Raw genomic sequence first — 22,566 nt, 5'->3', positions numbered from 1 at the left:
GACATACACTGCATGATTTTCATATATGGATGTGTGCAAGCGCTGAGCGTAAACGAATGTTTTTGTATTTTTCAAGTGTCAAGTTTGTATAAGATCAGTTAAATTTTCCGTTGTTTTAGTTGTTTTGATCAATAAATCTGGAAAACGTGGAAGAGAAAAGTGTTCACGGAGAGAGAAGAAAGACAAATCGATGCATTTCACCAAGAAAGTTTTGGTGTCAGAGAAATTGCTTGTCGAATTGGACGATCTCATCAAGTAGTGATCAGTTATTTGGCGAATCCTCAAGGGTACGGTAAGAAAGAGAGAGCTCCACGTAAATCGAAGTTCTCTGGCCGGGATAAACGGGAAACAGAACAGCTGCAAATCGCCCACGAAAATAAAGTAATATTTAAATTTAAATGTTTCTCTGGTGACAATTCGTCAATTTTTGGTAAAAAGACCTCACATAAAGAGGCCTTAAAAGGTTGAAACTCTTAATTTCACACCATCTCACATCGGATGTCGTCTGAGTTTTGCCGCAGCTCACATGAGTTATGACTATCTAGACTTTTTTTTTATCCCATTTATTTATTTAAGGCTCAATAGCATTTTAGCTGTAACAGAGCCGAATTTTAATCGTGTACATGTCACATGGTTATCATATCTATAATTAGCACATTACACAGTTGCCATTCGCCAGTATTTCTTCTATACCATTACATATGGTACATTCACGCAGTAGCCATTTAGGCGTAAGAGTATTCTTTCTGTTCTTCCATTACCCAGTTGGACCACCGGACAGCGGAGACAGTTGATTGATCATTGTTGAGTTATTTATAGAACAGCAGCCCGATGTGTCTTGCAGAGCAGAGCAGTTGTATGGATGAATAGATCTTATTTCGACCGTGGATCGATCTCCATCGCTGATGATTGTTGGGTGGACGTAGCTATTCTGTAACAACACAAAGATGGTCAATGAGGGCCCTGAGTTTTGAACTCACGATCGATCGCTTACTAAGCGAACGCGCAACCAATGTGGCTACGGAGACCCCCTATCTACACTTATGAGCGATCGTTTTTCGACTGACTTTATTTTTCAATTTATTTCTTCGCGCACCCATTGTTAGCGATCGTTGTTTATTTTAGTAAGCATATTTTAATCTAAACAAAAAATATCATGTTTGCCCGCATTCCGCCTTTGTTATTGTTTCAGATCGTTTTTGATCTCAGTCTGACCGTTCTATTGCGGATGTTTGTAATGCTTCTGTGTCCTCAGTACATTTAGGAGCTAGTAAATATTGGTTACATTCATATTGTATGTTGAAAGATTGCCGGCGCATTCTTCAAGCCGAACGGTAATCTTAAAAATTCGTATTTCTCTGTTCCTGTGCTAAATGCTGTTTTTCAATATCTCTTGTATCTAGTTTAATTTGATGAAACCCTTTTTTTAAATCAATAACTGTGAAATATTTTTGTCCTTTCAATTGGGACAATATACTATTTATATCTGGCATTGGAAATTTATATTCGATTTATTATCATTTAACTTTCGATAATCGATGACCATTCTATATTTTTAAATCTGACTGGCATCGACTTTCTTAGGAACGATCCATAAGGGGGAACTAAATGGTGATTGAGATTTTCTAATAATTCCTTTGTCTAATAGTTCTTGAATTTGTTCATTAGCTTCGTTTCTCATATTGTGTGGTGGGTTATAAGGTTTTGTATAGATAGGAAAATCGTCTTTAGTTCTTATTCTTGCTGGAATGGTTATCATAGGTTCATAATTATCTTGAAATAATTTGAAATTTTCGTTGATTACTTCTTGAAGTTTATACTTCTGTTTCTCATTCAAATGGGAAGTTTGGTTCATATCTATAGTATCAGAGTCATTTTCGTCGTATTTGAGGAATAATTTTGTTTCGGGGAGTATGATAATGTTATTAATTGTGTTAATAATTGCACCTATTCTTTGTAAGGTTTGAATTCCTATAATCCCATCATATTTAGTTAAGAGTGGAAATATATAGTATTTTTGATTCTCGTTAACAGAAGGTTTAATATTCAAATTTGTATATTCATTTATAACATTTACACCATGTATGGATTGAACATAAAATTTATTTCGTACTAGAAATGTTTTATCAACAATTCCTAGCTTGATAAAATTATATTTTGATCCTGTATCAATCAGAAATTTCCTTGTTTTTGTTATTTCTTGAATTTCCAAATATGGAAGGCCTTTTCTATTTAGGGTAAATAGTTGACATGAACTTGCCTCATTTCCGTGTCCCTCAACTTCTTCTATATTATTTATTAGCTGGTTTCTGTTTTCATAATTCACATGTCGTGATCGTGTTGAACGATCGATTTCCGTCGGTTCCCCTCTCGGATTATTTCTTAGCTCTCGATCACGCAGAAGTTGTTGCTGGAACTGTTGGTTCTCATGTTGCTGTTGTTGGAATGGTTGAACTTCTCGTTGTTGTTGTAACTGTTGTAAATCTCGCAATTGCTGTGGTAATGGTTGAAATTCTCATTGTTCAAAACCTCGTTGTTGCCTTTGAAATGGTTGAAATTCCCGTTGTTCAAAACTTCGTTGTTGCCTTTGAAATGGTTGAAATTCGCGTTGCTCAAAACTTTGTTGTTGTCTTTGAAATGGTTGGAAATCTCGTTGGTGTTGTCGTTGTTGGTAAAAATAAGAACCTTGTTGTTGATATTGAAATCTTTGATCATGTCTTTGTTGTTGAGAGTTGTTATTCGGTTGGTTGGCAAATTATCTTGGATAATTTTTTGCTGGTACTTGTGGAACGTTTGTAATTTCATTTTTCAATCTTGTGTTTGCTTCTATTGTAATCACATGGTGATATGCTTCTTCAAGTGTCTTTGGGTCATTCCCAGTAATAATTAGACCATTTATACCGTTTAATCCGCGAAGATATGCCGATACAGCTTGCATTTTGTATTGTTCAATTAATGGCTTTGCATTTTGATTACCGTATTTCAGAATTGTGGAAGATATAAGTTGGTTTAGTCGTGTCGTAATGTATTCATAAAATTCTGGATTGCTTTTTCCATGTTGCTCCGCAGTAATAATCTCATATAGTAAATGCTCAATTTTCTTTTTCTCACCGAACGCCTCAATGAGTAACTTCTCCATTAGTGAGAAATTTGCTTCATAATTATTTTTTGCAAGCACTTCCTGTGCAGCTCCAATAATTTTGGATTCCAGTCCAAGCAGGAAGGTGTAATAATTACCCTGCTTTTGCTGAGTGTCTGAATTCGTTGCAAAAAAAAAATTTGGTTTATTCTCCTTGCTTTATTCAGCCAATGGTTAAGTAAATTCGGGTTTCCGTCGTAATCATTGATGGTTTTCAGAAGTGCCAACGGATCACCGTGTGACACCTGATCAATGAGCCCTGTGGTAGGGTTTCTAATTTCGAATGGCTCCAAATTAGCTTCAGGCGTTGGGTTTATTTGATTATTTAATAATATCACTTGTTGTGACAGAGCATTGATTGCTGTGTTCAAACTTTCTATTGACGGTGGTGTCGTCATTATTGCAACTTACTTGTTCCTCTCAGGGTGGCGTTCTTTGTCGCTTTCGCTGGCTCGCTACTAACGGTACCTTCATCCGGCTTCCGATCGGGATTAGAACAAGTTGATTGGATGCACTGGATTGCACTATATCTGGATTACAGTCCAAACAAATATCTCCAGATTGCACTTTTACTTGTTAAGTTTTCACACTTTCTTCGGGCTTATAACAAGTTGACACAATATCTGGATTACAGTAACTCCAGATTGCACTTTTACTTGCTAAGTTTCCACGCTTTCTTCGGGCGCCAGTTATCTAAAAGACTATCTAGACTTATGAGCGATCGTTTTTCGACTGACTTTATTTTTCAATTTATTTTTTCGCGCACCCATTGTTAGCGATTGTTGTTTATCTTAGTAAGCATATTTTAATCTAAACAAAAGATAGCATGTTTGCCCGCATTCCGCCTTTGTTATTGTTTCAGATCGTTTTTGATCTCAGTCTGACCGTTCTATTGCGGATGTTTGTAATGCTTCTATGTTAGCTACCGTAGGGTGGCGTTATATTAATATGTGGTACATTATAAACATATGTGGTACATTATAAATGTGTGTGTGTTCTAACTCATGAACCGACAGTTTGATATGGTATGTTATGACAAAGAATGTTTCCAAAAGAAAACATTTTGCTATATACCATTACGAAAAGTTCTTCAATGCATAGGTTGTCATCACTGACGAAAAAAGTTCAATATGGTTGATCCTGATGGTTTCAACGGGTACTGACGTGGTTTACAGAAGGAGGAACAGTATTTTTCAACCAAGTGGAGGCTCGTGCAACATTGGGCGGGATTTTGAGCAACCGGAAAGATTAGATACATGTCCTCTCTCTTACCGTTTTTGCGTGGATATCGTTACAAAAAATTCACATACTATTCATACCAGCAAGGAAACTAAGCAATGGATCTAGGACTAAAGACATAATTTTTTGGACTGGCCGGCTCGCTCTCCAGACTTGAATCTTGTTGAAAATCTTAGGGGGATCATTGTACGCAGAATCTACGGTGAGGGAAAGCTGTACACCATGATTGAAGAGCTCAAGATCGCAATTTCGGAAACATGGGAAAAATATCGAAAAATGTGTTAGCAGAATTTGGTAAATAGTATCCAACACGAATTTTACAGGTTATTAGCCGAAATGGCAAGTTTACCATTTATTGACATGTAAATAAGCCGATCGTTTAGAATTTTTCATTGATAATATTTATGAATTTCGAAATGGTGTCATAGAAACTGGACAGCTGAAATTATTATATTTAAGAACAATGAACAAACAACTCTTTTGAAAGTAATTGACGTTAAATATACTTTATTCTAAGCATTCTACAATGTATGAATGTATCTTGTTGAAATTCTAACTGTTTGTGTTGCAACGAAATATATCCAAGGTGGTCTTATAGAAGTGGGACAGAGTGTATTGGCCAAATTGGGCCTAAGCGTGATATAGTAAAAAAAAATTAAAGAAATAGTTCAAGCAATCCAGTATTTTTTATTAAAAACATATCGGTTGTTCTTCGAAAAAAGTTAGTGAATGTTGGCAGAAGGGGTCGTGCTCAGCCGTACGGCGGTGGAGATGCTCTCACAAGAGGGATGCAATTCCGGATCCTCGTGCTCAGTTGCTTGATGCCTGTGGCCCGCCAATTATTTTTGTACACCAAGGCACTGAGGGAGCCGAAGAAATCCTCGATCGTACGGCACTGGGGCAAGTTGGTTGGGTTCCGTTCATTGGGTATGTACGGTATCTGTTTTTCCTCGAGGTACGCCAACGTCTTCTTGGCGTAATGGGAAGACGCCTTGTTTGGCCAGAAGACGTACTTCTAAGAACGGAGCCAGAATCTTTTCCAGGCACTCCTCCTGGTGAACCTTCTGGTTGATGGCAAGTCCGCTCGGTTTGTTGAACCAGAGCTTTGAAATCCCTTTGTCGGAGATTGCAATATCCAGTATAACTTTCTTTTCAAACTGCCGCTTGTATTTGTACTTCACCCCGGAGCGAAAAGGAACGAGCAACCCGTTCTTAGGGAGCCCAGAGAGCAATCCTCTCGGTGAAAAAAAAATACTCTCTTTACTTTTTTTACAGAAAGGTATTGAAATCATTCTAATTTTTTTATTGAACTCCCGTTACAAACAAACCACCCTCCCGGTTATTGAGTATGATATGTCAATTTGACACAACTGTGAGCCCAAGCACTAGCGGATCTAGAATGAAATTTAAAAACAAGATCCTTAATCTTCCTTCCTGGAGAAGAATATTTCAAATACAAATTAAATGAATTTCGAGATAACTACGTACACTCTGAACAGCATGTTATAAATGAACTTTAAAAGTAAATTGGTGTTAAGGAGAATACTAGATTTAAAGCTGAAGGAAGGATCCAATTTATAAATATTAAATAATTAGTGTAAATTAGTGTAACATGTAGCATGTAACATGAGTAACACCGATTTTTTTTCAGACTTGTATATGTATACAAATATTGAAAAAATATGTAAAGTAAAATTGATGTGACATGTAATAAAACAGGTTAGTCTACGTTCGTTGTGAATAAAAATGAATTCAGGGCAAATGCATGAAGAATAACCAACCGAGGTTACCGGAGGACTATGACGGCGAGTTAATTAGCACGTTGAACCGCACGTTGGAATTTTCTGACAATTTCTGATTGATAGTAGACTTTTCATATGGGCAGTGTCTGCACTGGGAACAACAGTAAAAATCCAGACGGAAAGTTGATTGATTCTGGAATTCCTCACTCTGACATAAATACGAAACTGAAGAACAAATTTGTGAGTTAAGGGAACTGTGTCCTGAACACGGGGAGCTAGGTATGCGCTAAACACACTATCACGATTCCAATACTTATCTGCAGTTTTATAGTATTCTAGTGGAGCAAAACAAACCTGGAAGATCTTGAGCGGATGAGGAGGAATACATTCAGAAAGATCGGATTGACACTGTGACGAAATGAAAGGGGACTTTGAATCGTGGACATTTCCGAAATAAAGTCTGCTTCATTAAGAATCAACCAATAAATCAGCTCTATTTTGGGAATGATTTGATTCAACCAAAATGTTAAGTAACCAAAATAAAGGTATTTTATTCCACGAAAATTTAAGCTTAGTTCGTGTAATGTTGTGAACACTCAATTCCTGTCACACAAGCATCCCCATTCTTGATTTAAAGTTTTTTTTTAAGTTGTAGTAATTTATCTTAATATTTAAATAGTTATTTGTAGAAATAGTGCAACCTCTCGTGGGCGATTTGTACTTTATTAAACATTACATGGTGGCATTAAAAAGTGGTGCGATCCCCAATGAACACATTTCAAAACGAAATAATAATCGCTTATCAGGATGTATCATTCGTACGAACTATCCGGTGTCAATTGTGTTTGAAAAACAATCACCGCCCTCATGTACAAAACAAATCAGGCCTGTATCAGCCGAGGGTAATCAGAAAATTGCGAATTGATAATGGCATCATTGCGAACAATTAAATCTAAATTGTAACCAATTAGAGTGCCATTAGTTCTCACGCGAATTGGGTCAACACGGCGAATCAAAGCGCAGTGGCAGCGGCGCACCGAAAGATATAAAGTCGGTGAGATGGAAAGGAGCCCAGGCCAAATCACATTTTAATTAACTTTGCATGGGAGCATCTGTTTCGCGTGCGTGAAAATTTATGATATCTAGCTGAATTTATTGCATGCAGACACACGAACGAAAGCAGCTCGATGGTCCGAGGATGGGGTTTGGAGGGATGCGGAAATAGGGGGAATCGGGACGCCACCAGCCGAGTTTCATTGGAGGCGCGCTTTATTTACATTTTCGAACAACGAGCGGGGCGATGGAATTATGGACAGGAAATGTTTGATGTTCGGCGCCATCAGATAGTGATGTTATTCGCCCGTAGGATTATTCCAGAACAGCACTCCGTCAGTGCCACAATGAAGATGTACCCTGGAATTATTTGTCGATGAACATTCGATGAACACACAAGAGCGGATGTCCTGTCGATGTGACCGTATGTTAATTAGTTAGATTTTGCATCCATGTGAAACACCTTTTCCAAATTTTGCGTCGCAATATAATGTAATCATCGATCATTGATTAGTTTTAGATAATCGTAGGCCATTGGTTATTACTTCGGACCTATGATGTCTCCATCGTGAGGACCATACCAAACAGTTTATCACTTTTATGTAATTGAAAGTAATGAATCTCAAAACTGCTTCACTCTAGAAATTTTTCATGTGTCAAATTCTTGATATTATTATTGCTGACAAACGTCACAATCAAATCCTCCTCAAATTCCTCAAATTTTTTTTTTCGCGTAGGACTACGTCTTTCATTAAGGGTGCCAAATCAGAAAACAGGTCAAGTTTTCCCTTTTGAGCCGGCGATAGAGGCCCAGATTGATTGTTCCCTACATTATGTGGCGAAAACATGATTACGCCTGCTTTGCCATGGTTCGGATCGATGTGTTGATTGCGATGCCAGATGCACAGCGACTAAAATATCCGCTAGCGCCCATAGCTCGAGGAGAAACACAAAACACAAAACGAGCAGAATAAGGGATGTTTGTTGGTTCGGGTACAGAAAGAGACTGGGATTTTTTCTCTGAGGAGATGCAATATTTATACGCTAGCGACAGCGTAGTTACTGTGCAACGGTGAAGTTTATGTTGCAAATATTCTCTCTTCGTTATTGAAGCACGGTTAGATTAGCACACAAATGGACAGAGCAATGTATGTGGAAATGGGAAAGCTTTCAATTTTCATCAATAATAACCATATACAGACTATAGGATTGTAATGTATAACATATCAAACAAATGTAAGAAAATTTCCGATTCGATTGGTGTGCAAATCGATAAAATACGTTCGCAGCAAAAATAGTTATTAACATTATCTTAATTTCATAAAAACGTGACCTGTTTTCTGATTTGGCACCCATAATGAAAAACGAAAGACTACGTCAAAAAATATATGAATAGACAACAATAACCAACTACCAACAAGTCTTCCATACATGGGAGAAATGACACTGCTTGAGGGAAAGAGTTTTTATTATAGCTTTTTCTTGTTCTCTTTGAAAAATTACTACTTATGGTTAACGCGTAACTAATTTTTGTGTAAATTTCCGCGGTTGAAATGTTCTGTAGACATTTTCTATTTAGAAACATGTCAAGAACATGCCATTTTTCAGGAGTCTCAATGAAAAAATGCAGTATATTCCGGAAACTCTAAGAGATAGAAGGTTGACGCCTTTGGCAAAAGTCCTGATTTTAATATTACAGGGGAACATTTTACCTCGATATAACGTACACATCTTAATGGACGAATTTCATCACAACTCGACTTAAGAGTTGGCAGTGAAACATTGTGGGTGTAAAGATATTGGTCATTTGAGCAACTTTGCATAATTGAAATGTCAAAAAAAAGATACCACTTTTTGAAAACGGGAAGTTTCTTTCTGATTTTTTACAAAAAAAACTCGAGTTTAAAAATTATAATATTTACAAAATGTTGGTCGAAGAATGAAATGCAGGGAATTGTTCAAATTTTTATAAAAGCACAAGTTTTTTAAATTTTTTTGAAAAAATTTCAAAAAATTTGGCAAAAGTAACAGTGCGCTTCTTTCAATGTATGGGAGCCTTGATGGTAGCAGTATGTACTATTCATATAATTTTCGTTCAGAATTTCAAAACACATGTTTTTGAGAAAAACGAATTTTAATTTTCAAAATATTTATGTATTTTTAAAAATATGTTTGCAATTTTTTATTGAAAGCTTGTACAAATTCGTATATTTAATTGTCTGACCAAAATTCTGTAGTTCTTGTTATTTTTAAGTTAAACTTTTTCTGAAGTGCTTTTAAATTTTAAACTTTTATCGAAACAAAATATCTTAGAAACTTTAAGACCTACAAAATTTTAGTCAGAGAATGAAATATAGGAAATTATTTAATCTTTCACAAAAAATATAAAAATTACTGAAAATCCTTTTTATAAAAAAAAAATATTTCGAACGAAAATAACATGAATGGTCTATACAACTACCAATAAGCCTCCCAAACATCGGAAGAAGAGCACTGTTAAAGGAATTTTTTTTTAATAAGTAAGCGGTTATTTTATCTATTTACCCTGAATCAATAACGGGTGTTAAATAAAAAATTAGATTTTTTTCAATCACATAAAAAAATTTTTTTTTTCATCGATTTCAGTATTTTTTATTAATAACATAATGTATTTTCTTCAAAAAAATGTCAGTGAATGTTTGAGTAAGGGCCGTGGTCTGCTGTTCGACGCAACTTTGTCGCGATGCTCTCACAAGAACGTTTTACGGCACTTACATCCATTTTCCGGATACAATTCCGGATTCTTGTAGTCAGTTGCTTCGTGTCCTTGGCCATCCAATTGTTTTTATACACTAGGGCACTGAGTGAGCAAAAGAAATCCTCTATTGGGCGGCACTGGGGCAAGTTTGTTGGGTTACGATCTTTCGGCACGAACGGTATCTTTTTCTCCTCAAGATACGTCAGCGTCTTCTTGGCGTAATGGGAAGACGCCTTGTCCGGCCAGAAGACGTACTTCCCATCAGCGTGATGCTCGTTCAGGAACGGCAGCAGGATTTTATCGAGGCACTCTTCTCGATAGATTTGTTGGTTGATTGCCAGAACGCTCGGCTTAAACCAAGGCTTTGAAATGCCCCGGTTGGAAATGGCGATGTACAACATAACCTTTTTTTCAAACTTGTGCTTGAACTTGTATTTCACTTCAGGCGGTGTGGATGACTTGTCGCTGGAGTAGTAATTATCATTTCCTGGAATATGCGTTTTGGACAGCGGAAAATAGCTTTCGTCGTCCAGAACGAGAGACGTCCCGCGGTATTTTTTGATCATCCACCGACACTGTGATTTAACCGTCTCAATCTGCTCCTCCGTGTGCTCCGGCGACCTCGTCTTCTTCCTGCAGACGATTCCTTCCATCTTGAGGGTCCGATGGATCAATACGTGGGAGCAGCCATATTTCCGACCGGCGTCACGCAGGCTGGTTGCGTCCTTGTTGTCAAACAGCTTCTTTAACGATGTCTTCCTCTGCTTCGTCATTATCGTCACCGGACGACCACTTCCGACCTTCCGCTCTACGTTCAGGGAACCCAGGATACGATATACCGTACTGACAGGTACATTTTCTTCCTTACCCGTTAGTATGCAAGGAAACATCATGAGAAAGGATGGCTTCACCTTATAGTTGAATTTTTTAATCATTATTTACTAACTATTTACTATTTATCTTGAATTTAACAAAAATATGGTTATTTAATTAATAAATTAATTAAAAAATTAATTTTCAAAGTTATTGATTGTTTTATGGACTATCATATTTTTTTCATAATAAAAAATACGTTTATGAGAAAAATTAATTTGAATTTTTAAAATAATTTTTTTATCAGGGTAATTTTTTTTAACATTTGTTCGATATATTATTCAATGAAAACAAAAATAATTTCCTACATTCCATTTTGTTATCAAAATTTTGTATCTATAAGTTTCGAGTTAGAAATTAATGTAAAAATTTAAGAAAAACAACTTAGACACATTTCAAAATTTTTTGTTGTGTACATATTTTTTTTGGATTCCAAAGTTGCTTCAATGGCCAATGTTTTGACACCCCCAAAGTTTCTCTGCAATTTGAGATGGTGTTGCCAATGGCTAGTAGAGTTGGCATGGAATTCGACATTAGCAATTTTTGTTCCAGTCAGTGTTGCCGTATGTACGGCTTTATTTGGAAAGGTTACCAAGTTAAGTTATAAAAATCAGATACGCGCTGTTTTTTTTTATTATAAAATACATAGCTCTGTTTTTTTACTCATTTACTCGAGTTCACTAGAGAAGCGCCTCTTCCCATGAATGGAAGAAAAAAGTACAGATGAAAAATATTTTTACCAACATCTCCGGTACGGGAATCGATTTCTCTTTGAAAACGTCCAGCGGAAATTATACTATACCTAATTATATTTAATAAATTTTTTGGTTGATGTGTTTACCTATAACAGAAATATTCGAAAGAAAGAACAAAATGGGTTTCGACGATTTTTTATGCTATTTGAGATATAGTCAAGTGTTTGAATCTTTTCAGCATATTGTGGGTATGTTTGAAGATGCACTTAAAAATTTTTGGGACAAAATATTGTTCATAAGACTCTTGTAATTGGGCACGTAAGTGCGTTCTAGCAGGTGTATATGGTAAGTATGGAAACGTATTTTTTAAAGGGCCACGTTTATTGCAATCAATTAAAAAAATTCATCGCAATCAATTAATTTTTCATCGATAGCTGAACAGTTTTGCATATCTTGTGTATTTGCCACTCCTAAAGGACTGTTTTATTGATGAAGCAAACCATTCGTTGGGTCATATTTTCACAAGAATTGAAACATATTTTTTTCGTGTTTGCACCTCATTTTTAGTCTTTTATTGCGTGGACTTGCCATTCAATTCCGCTAATAATCGGGATTACACTGTACTTCGAAAACACAATTTTATTCAGATCCTCCAAAAAACAAATTAGAAAAGTCCTGATACCTGGAAAGAAGCAGTGCGGTTTTGATGGAAGATGATCATCCATGAATAAAGTGTACCACATACAAACCTACCGGTGATACATATACAGCACTGCCAAATATCAATGCACAAGCCAAAATATGCAACGAAAAAAAAGAATAAACTGCAATCGCACGTCCCGAAACCTTTTGAAGCCGCTTGTCGAGACCGGCTGTGGCGAAATATTTATGCAACAGTGAATTTGTTTCGAGAACGCGTTATTAGCTTCGCATAAATCAATGTAAAATACAAATAAATTCGATGTTTATCTTTATGATTGCATAAATTTGTTTAAATTGACTTCTCATATGGATGGCTTCATTTTTTTTGTGTGCAATCGCTGCTACTCACTGCTCTGCTGCGACGGATATTTTCGGAGGGAAACGCTGTTCAACTACTGTATATCGGTTTGATTTCCGTTCAGCTCGTAGCTTAGAGTGTCCCGGGATCAGCACAATAGAGGGCATCGAATTTTCATTTAAATTTTTCATGATGTTATGGCATGATTCAATAAAAGTCATGAATGTTATGATTGAAGCCTGTTACTAAATAGATTTCAAGTACTGAAATTAGTATTAGGCTGTCAAAAAAGTCCTGCGGTATTTCCGCGAGGTGTCGTTGTAAGCGCGTAGTTCTAGTTGTATTCATTGTATCGAGTCATACTATAGCTTGTTGGAAAGCTATAATATAGTCCTTGACAGTGGTTTTTTTTGGTTAAGTCGTTCGTGAGTTATAGTGTCGCAAATATGGAGCAAAATAAAGAGAAAATCCGACATATTTTACAGTACTACTATGACAAAGGCAAAAATGCATCTCAAGCTGCCAATAAAATTTGTGCAGTTTATGGACCCGATACAGTTTCCATTTCCACCGCACAACGATGGTTTCAACGTTTTCGTTCTGGTGTAGAGGTCGTCGAAGATGCGCCACGCTCCGGAAGGCCTGTCGTCGAAAATTGCGACAAAATCGCTGAATTAGCCGAGAAAGACCGGCATAGTAGCAGCCGTAGCATCGGCCAAGAGCTGGGGATAAGTCATCAAACCGTTATTAACCATTTGAAGAAGCTTGGATTCACAAAGAAGCTCGATGTATGGGTGCCACACACGTTGACGCAAAAAACATCTTTGACCGTTTCTGAAGCGGATGGTGACTGGCGATGAAAAGTGGGTCACTTACGACAACGTGAAGCGCAAACGGTCGTGGTCGAAGCCCGCTGAAGCGGCTCAGACGGTGGCCAAGTCCTCATTAACGGCCAGGAAGGTTCTGCTGTGTGTTTGGTGGGATTGTCAAGGAATAATCTATTATGAGCTGCTTCCCTATGGCCAAACGCTCAATTCGGACCCGTACTGCCAACAACTGGATCGCTTGAAGGTAGCACTCATGAAGAAGAGGCCATCTTTGATAAACAGAGGCCGCATTGTCTTCCATCAGGACAACGCCAGGCTACACAGTTCTTTGGTGACGCGCCAGAAGCTCCGGGAGCTCGGATGGGAGGTTCTTTTGCATCCGCCGTATAGTCCGGACCTTGCACCAAGTGACTACCACCTGTTTTTGTCCATGGCGAATGAGCTAGGTAGTCAGAAGTTAGCCACAAAAGAGGCCTGTGAAAATTGGCTATCCGATTTTTTGCCAATAAGGAAGCGAGCTTCTATAACAGGGGTATTATGAAGTTGGCATCTCGTTGGGAACAAGTCATCGAACAAAACGGCGCATATTTGACTTAAAACAGATTTTTTTTTATCCCATCCGTTTATTAGGCTCATTTAGCAATTCAGCTGTCACAGAGCCGAATTTATTCGTATAAATTTTTATGTTAAGATAACTATTGTTGTATATTATTTAGGCTTAAGATTCCTATCCATCGATAAACATTTGTTTTTTTTTATGTATAACACAGTAGCTGTTTAGGCCTAAGAATATTCCAATTCTATCGATACACAACACACGCCGAGTATTCCATTTCTATCGATACACAACACATGCCGCCTTTTTCGGCGTTAGAATATTCCTATTGTTCGAATGTTCACAGTTGGACTGTTCACAACGGGACTGCTGATATGAGGCTTCCATTGCTGTGTTAGAATTAGCACCAATTACCGATGCAGCAGATCGTAATGTGAGCGGTAAGGGACTGGGATTACCGACACATGATGATTGTTGCGTGGACGTAGTAGCTAGAATAGCACACAAAGATTTTCAGTTGAGGGGCCCTGAGTTATTAGCTCATGATCGTTCGCTTAGTAGCGGACACGCAACCAATTAGGCTACGAAGACCCCCGACTTAACAGATGATTGTAACTAATTTTATGAACAAATGAAAATTCAAAAAAAATACCGCAGGACTTTTTTGACAGCCTAATATATAAATTATCTCTCCGTAGCACATCAGTTGCAGCGTTGAACAGTGCGCAGTGAATTTTCCAACTTGATGATACTCGCAGATAATCATATAGTGAAAATTTGGAAACATAATGAAATAAGATATTCTAAAAAAAAAAATGAAGGATTGAAGTTGAGCCTTTCGTTAGAAAAACATTAGTCACTGGGATTGATAGTTACAAAACGAGAAAATAAAATTAAATATGGTTTGAGTACGGATGTTGTACGATATGTGACTTCTTTCTAGTAGAATTTCTGAAAGTGTTCCTTTTGACATAGGACTATGTCTTTGATTTCTATATAGGGGAGTCACTCTACGAAAAATGTAACGATGCGTTAAGAGTTTTCAAACGCATATTACTAAAAATCATTATTGCAACATATGTTGTGTGTATATACCACTAGCTAACCCGGCAAACTTCGTCCCGCCCATTTACTTGATTAATTCTCGAGTAATGCAGAAATTAGTGTTTTATTTGTATGGCAGCCACCCCTAAGAGAGGGGGGAGGAGTATCTAACCACCATAGAAACATTCATTGCACCCTAAAGTTTCCATATGCCTAATTTGGTTTAATTTGCTTGATTAATTCTCGGGTAATGCAAAAATTTGTGTTTCATTTGTATGGCAGCCCCCTCTAAGAGAGGGGGAAGGAGTATCTTAACACCATAGAAACATTTATTGCATCCTAAAACCTCCACATGCCAAATTTGGTTTCATTTGCTTGATTAATTCTCGAGTAATGCAGAAATTTGTGTTTCATTTGTATGGCAGCCCCCCCTTTGAGTGGGGGAAGGACTGTCTAACCATCATAGAAACATTTATTGCACCCTAAAACTTTCACATGCCAACTTTGGTTTCGTTTGATTGATTAATTTCCGAGTAATGTAAAAAATTGCGTTTCATTTGTATGGCAGCCCCCTCTAAGAGAGGGGGAAGGAGTATCTTATCACCATAGAAACATTTATTGCATCCTAAAACCTCCAAATTCCAAATTTGGTTTCATTTGCTTGATTAATTCTCGAGTAATGCAGAAATTTGTGTTTCATTTGTATGGCAGCCCCCCCTTTGAGTGGGGGAAGGACTGTCTAACCATCATAGAAACATTTATTGCACCCTAAAACTTTCACATGCCAACTTTGGTTTCGTTTGCTTGGTTAATTTCCGAGTAATGCAGAAATTTGTGTTTCATTTGTATGGCAGCCCCCCCTTAGAGAGGGGGGAGGGGTCTCAAAATATCACGAAAACCTTCCCCGGCCCCAAAAACTCCTACATACCAATTTTCATGTCGATCGGTTCAGTAGTTTCCGAGTCTATAAGAATCAGACAGACAGACAGACATCACTCCATTTTTATATATATAGATTAGTCGGGAAATTTATCCAGCATTTTTTTGTTTAAAACATGAACAGTGAATATAGTAAAATTTTTTTAACAATTTGACGATTACGATTGGTATGTTTTCTTTCGATTGCACTGACCACTCGCTTTCCTCCCCGACGCAACGAGCTATCTTTTTGCCTGAATTCGGGCGTTTACTCACAATGTCAGTTGATGCGTATAATGAATTATTCTCCATTTATCGATAAGAGGAATTTATCAATTCGTGCTCAATTCACGATTTTATCGTGTAGGTCTTGCTACAAACAATTTATGTAGTTGTGGTCCATGATGTCATAATATCGTGCATGTTGTTTGGTTATGTAAAAAAATCAAATAATGAATTTAACTGGCTGCTGATTTAGAATATCGAAAGGGTATACTCACGCGTATCACATTATGATAGCTAGAGTAGTCGCGATCTAAATATTATGCTCCCCATATATGTCTTCCTAAGAAACCCGCTTCATTTCCTCGAATGTACATGCCCATTCTCCTTTCCCTTTCCCATACATAAGCAGAACTTAGCACTCAATGAGATCAATTCACTAGAGCACATACACGAACTTCCCAAGAGAGCACTCATGGTCATAGAATGCTCAATATACATCACCTGGCTATAAAGTTATTACAATCCCCTACAAACAATGTTTTGGACAACGTGGCAACGAAGGAGAAAATGCTATTCTTATCTATAACATATTTCTGTATTCATAGGTTTATTTCAATTAGGATTCTAATTATGTGGATCTAAACTGTTTAGACTTCTGTTTAAAAATGATACATGATAACTCTTTGTCTTCTGCATAATTGAATAAACAGAAGAAAAGGGTAGTAATCCCCTTTGAGATGGCTCAAGTCACCGCATTCCCATAGGCGGATGGCGTGACTATAGTTTGTCACTAGGTGAGATTTGAAGTCGTGTCCTCATATGTTATCGACTCGGGTATCAAAAAATTATAGAAGGTTTTGTCCAAGATACGACCGCATTGTTGACGTAGAACTACACTGTTATTTTATATAAGTCGCTTGTTTATACCTTCCGATATTATTCTATAATGCTGCGAAATTTCAGAAACTTGCAAGTATCAAATAACATGCTACAAGTTATTTAGTATTGCCTCAAAGGAATCGCACCTCTAGGCATCGTTCGTACAACGTAAACCAAGCGCCAAACAAGCGTTCGCCATAGCATGCATACAGAGCCATACATTGGTGGATTGAAACTACTAGGAATATAAACACTTCTCATCATTTTGCGCTATTCTCAAAAGAAACGCTTCTGTTAATATTACTGGCCTCGAAAAAAGTTGCATTTCTTTCTCATGCTCGAGAGAAGTGCAGTTGTCACCCTTAGTGGAGGAAGTTTTGCTACTGGCAAGCGAAATCTAATCACAATTCCAGAACGACATTTACTTTCTTGGTGACTAAACAAGCGAAATAATTTTTTTTGTTAATAACAACCTCAAAAACAGTAGCAATGCTTCATTATGTTGAATATTAGCGCAAATGCAACCCTAGTTGAAGACAGTTTTGCGACTGGCTCGCGAACCCAAATAACTTATAACATTCCAGTAAGACATTCAAGATGCTTGGTATTCCCCAAATATTTTTTTGGCGCACAACCTTAACGTTTAATGCTTGACGTGCCGAAATCGCCTACTCCGCTGTTATTTGATGCGGTGTCGCACTCGCGAAGACTCGGTTCAGTGTGAGCGTTTTTCACTGCACCAACATCGCGTGCATTATTAGATGACGCTTGCCTCGAAATTGTATTGCCCCTGGCAATGCGTTCGTTTTTTGCAGGGCTCGAGCCTGCCTTCCTCTTCTTCTTGCTCATCACACACTTGGCGAAGCGTCCAATTTATGACGCGGGAAGAAAAACACACGATACGAATAACACGAAAAACGAACAGAAAAACCAAACGACGATTACCACGGGTCCAATCTTAGATCGAAGCGCAGCGAAAGCAAAGTGAACTGGATTGCTCAACAGTCCGATGCCGAATGAAAGTTTGCCTCAGCGAGATCCATTGTTTATACTCTAGACAAGTATTCCCCTTCATTCTTCTACTTATCCTTTGTTCACGGAGACTTTCAATCCTACGATTTCCCCTCCGTTGGTTGTCTATAAGTTGCTCGTTATTGACAGCTCTGTTCGGGAAAGCACCCAAATGGACTGAACAAATGTATGAGAAAATGGAAACGCTTAAAGTTTTCATGAAATTTAACCATTTACAAACCAGGGAATTCTAATGTATAGCATATTAAACAAATCTTACGGTATTCCCGATTCGTTTAGTATGTAAATCGCCAAAATCCGTTCGCGGCAAAAATAGTTATTAACGTTAACTTTATTTCAGAAAAACGTGACCCGTTTTCTGATTTGGCATTTGGCATTAATGAAAGACGTAGTTCTACGTCAAAAGAAGTTGAATAGTAATGTAGCTTCCACAATGAAGCGAGGAACTTTGCTATCTCACGTCACTCGCCGCGTAGAATAAGGGGGAATGGCTTTAATGGTATTTTTGTATACATTTTTGAACAGAATTTGGTTCCGGGATTCTACCACGTTATCCCATCTAACTCGTTTAAAGAATACAAGTTCATACAGGAAACGGTTTTTTTCAGAGCTTATATTTATGTATCAAAGAAGAAAAAACAGATTTTTGTTCAAATTTACAGAAAGGTACAGATTTTTTGGAGTGATCATTTCGGATTTGGAATCAATAACTCGTTAACGCGGAGTTGGTAAAATAGAGATTCGATTTTGTTGTTTAAACAAGCATCACAGAAGTATTTTCAGGTTTTCATGATCCTGTCTAAATATGAAATTGCTCCGGAAATAAATATATGTATGCCAATTATCAAACAAATGAGCAATTTTAGGATTGAGTACTATTTTTTTAACAGATTTTCCTATGTGGCGTTTCTACCCACAATGAGGCAACATTTTGAGGTTATAGAGCTTTTATTGACTACTCACGGAACTCTGGTAGAGACTGTCCGTCACCGGATGTTGCGGCTCCAATACGTAGAAGGAAACTCGGGGAAGCTGACACTGCGTTCGGGAATTCGGTCCTCCTGGAGGTACGATTCAAACGGGTTACCGATTTAGTGGAACGAAAAGTACATTGTAATATGACCTTTAGGCCACCCATCCGGTAAACATTAAATGCATCAAACCCAAAATAACGTAAAACGCTCAAGGTCGCTAAAAGCACTAAATTCTCACGAGAACGCTTTAGCGACCGACGGTTCTGTTTTGTTATTCATTAAGCCATAAACGCAAAACACATTATGCTGTAACACCACGTGTTTATGTTTCCGCACGGCTGCTAGCCATAAATGTTAAACATCGGCAGCGCCCTGCTGTGTAACGTCTTTTTCCTTATTTACAATTCCGTTTGCGACACATGTTAGGCGTTTTAGTTCTTTCCCTCGAGAGTCTGACTTTAGACTGTAAGTTATGTAAGATAAGTGAAGAAAGCAGGAAACAGAAATCGGAATAAAATGACGACCCGGACTCTGCTCGACAGCCAGTCCGCGACGTAAGCTTGACGTAAAACGTTGCGTAGTATTCTGTTACTTTCACTCCGTATCACATCCCCAGAATGAGGAACTCGTTCATACATCCCAGTTAAACCCCACACTTTCATATGGCGACCGTAGATCAGCGATCGGACGCTGCAACAGTGAGTTTATTGATATTTTTTTTTTTTTATTTAAATCGTTTATTTTTACAGGCTCAGTTACATAGGTTTAAAGGAGCCGAACTCCTTACTGTATTGTTACTAGTATATATACATTTTTCCTTAATTCTAATGTTAATAATATAGGAAACCGATTACTCGCGGTCAACTCGAGTTTAGAAGGGTGACATATTTTCTTCAGGAAAAGGAGGGGATATGAGGATATGTTGACAATGATCACACTCACACTCTCAATCACACTCATCACACTCATCACACTCAATTCTTAAACCTATCTTATATCTAATATGTATTTACATTTCATCTTATTCTTAAGAAGGGATCCGATCTCTCACAAAGGAAAAGGAAAAGGAAAAACTAAGGGTATAAGGACAATCACACACGAAGATCGATAGCTTTAAGGAATACATATATTTGGGACATGTAATCAAGGTCTAACCGAGCCAACACGTCTCTCACCGGCACCATGGGCTGCCTTCCTCGGGCCCGAAGGGTGACTACTAAATTCGATCTGGCGACAAGATACAGCTCGCACGACCAAACAACGTGCTCGATGTCGTGGTAACCTTGGCCACAAACACAAAGATTGTTGTCAGCAAGATTAATACGAAAGAGTAGCGCATCTAACGAACAGTGATTGGACATGAGTCGGGAGAAGGTGCGAATAAAGTCCCGACTCAAGTCCAGACTTTTGAACCATGGTTTGAGGCTAACCTTAGGGATAATCGAGTGGAGCCACCGGCCCAATTCATCTTCGTTCCATTTGCGTTGCCAGTTAACTATGGTATTTTTGCGGACTAAAGAATAAAATTCATTGAAGGCGATTTGACGCTGATAAATATCGCCTTCAATTGCACCTACCTTTGCTAATGAGTCAGCCCTCTCATTACCCAGAATTGAGCAATGTGAAGGGACCCAGACAAAGGTAATGACATAACAGCGTCTGGATAAAGCACTCAAAATTTCTCGTATTCTCTCAAGGAAGTACGGCGAGTGCTTTTCCGGCCTCACTGAACGGATAGCTTCGACAGAGCTAAGACTATCCGTTACAATGTAATAGTGTTCAACAGGTCGTGAGACGACGCTGTCCAGCGCCCAATGAATTGCTGCCAATTCAGCAATATACACTGAGCAAGGATTCTGAAGACTGTGTGAGGTGCTAAAAAATTCGTTGAACACTCCAAATCCTGTGGACTCGTTTATAGTGGACCCATCAGTAAAGTACATATTATCACAATTGATACCCCCATACTTTTCATCGAAGATCGTTGGAGCGATCCTCGATCGTTGGTAATCTGAATATCCATGGATATCTTGCTTCATGGACAGATCAAAATGCACAGAGGAATTGATGTAGTCAGGGAAACAAACACGGTTGGGAATATACGAAGAAGGATCAACCTGCATGGAGATGAATTCATGATATGAACTCATGAATCCGGAGTGAAAATTTAGCTCGATCAGCTGCTCAAAATTTCCGATCACCAATGGGTTCATGACCTTACACCGGATGAAGAACCGAAGAGATAATAAATTGAAGCGATCTTTTAGTGGGAGTAGGCCTGCCAAAACCTCGAGACTCATGGTATGCGTTGAGGGCATACATCCCAACGCGATACGGATACAAAGATACTGAATTCGCTCGAGTTTAATGAGGTGTGTTTTGGCAGCTGATTGAAAACAGAAACTGCCATACTCCATCACTGAGAGAATAGTTGTTCGATACAACATTATAAGATCTTCGGGATGGGCTCCCCACCAGGTGCCGGTAATTGTACGGAGAAAGTTTATTCTTTGTTGACATTTTTGACTCAGATACCTAATATGGGCCCCCCAAGTACATTTAGAGTCGAACCAGACCCCAAGATACTTGAATGACATAGCATGAGTGATCGGTTTACCCAAAAGTTGAAGCTTTGGTTTTGCTGGTTTATGCTTCCTAGAAAAAACCACCATCTCTGTTTTCTCCGTGGAGAATTCGATCCCTAGCCCAATGGCCCAGGTTGAAAAATTGTTCAATGTATCTTGTAAGGGTTCTTGCAGGTCGGATTCGTTTGATCCTACGACAGACACCACTCCATCATCTGCAAGTTGTCTTAGGCTGCAATTTTGTGTAAGGCAATTGTCAATGTCGCTTACGTAGAAGTTGTACAAAATGGGGCTTAAACATGAGCCCTGGGGGAGTCCCATGTAAGAGACCCGACTTACTGCCGAATCTCCGTGAGAAAAGTTCAAATGTTTCTCACAAAGCAAGTTATATAACATATTATTCAATAGAGGCGGCAGACCCCTAGATTGTAATTTGTCCGACAAAACCTCTATTGAAACAGAATCAAAGGCCCCCTTCATGTCCAAGAATACTGAAGCCATTTGTTTTTTTTCGGCGTAAGCCATTTGAATTTCTGAAGAAAGCAACGCAAGACAATCATTCGTCCCCTTGCCCCTGCGGAACCCATATTGTGTATCTGAGAGTAGGCCATTCGTTTCAACCCATCGATCAAGGCGAAACAAGATCATTTTCTCCAACAATTTCCGTATACAAGACAGCATTGCTATTGGGCGGTACGAATTGAAGTCGGACGCGGGTTTTCCGGGTTTTTGAATAGCTATAACTCGTACTTGTCTCCAATCATCTGGAACAATATTATGCTCCAGAAACCGATTGAATAAGTTCAACAAGCGATGTTTCGCCACATCAGGGAGATTTTTCAGCAAGTTGAACTTAATTCTATCCGATCCCGGAGCAGAATTGTTACATGAAAGGAGAGCAAGAGAGAATTCTACCATCGAAAACACGGAATCAAGATCGCACCTATCTTGTGGTATATCTCGAATAATTCTTTGCACTGGAGCGGAATCGGGACAAACCTTTCGTGCAAAATTAAAAATCCATCGATGTGAATATTCCTCGCTTTCA

This window comes from Toxorhynchites rutilus, chromosome 1 (assembly GCF_029784135.1).
Source record: "Toxorhynchites rutilus septentrionalis strain SRP chromosome 1, ASM2978413v1, whole genome shotgun sequence".
Taxonomy (NCBI): domain Eukaryota; kingdom Metazoa; phylum Arthropoda; class Insecta; order Diptera; family Culicidae; genus Toxorhynchites; species Toxorhynchites rutilus.
Note: the sequence above shows the minus strand (reverse complement) of the source record.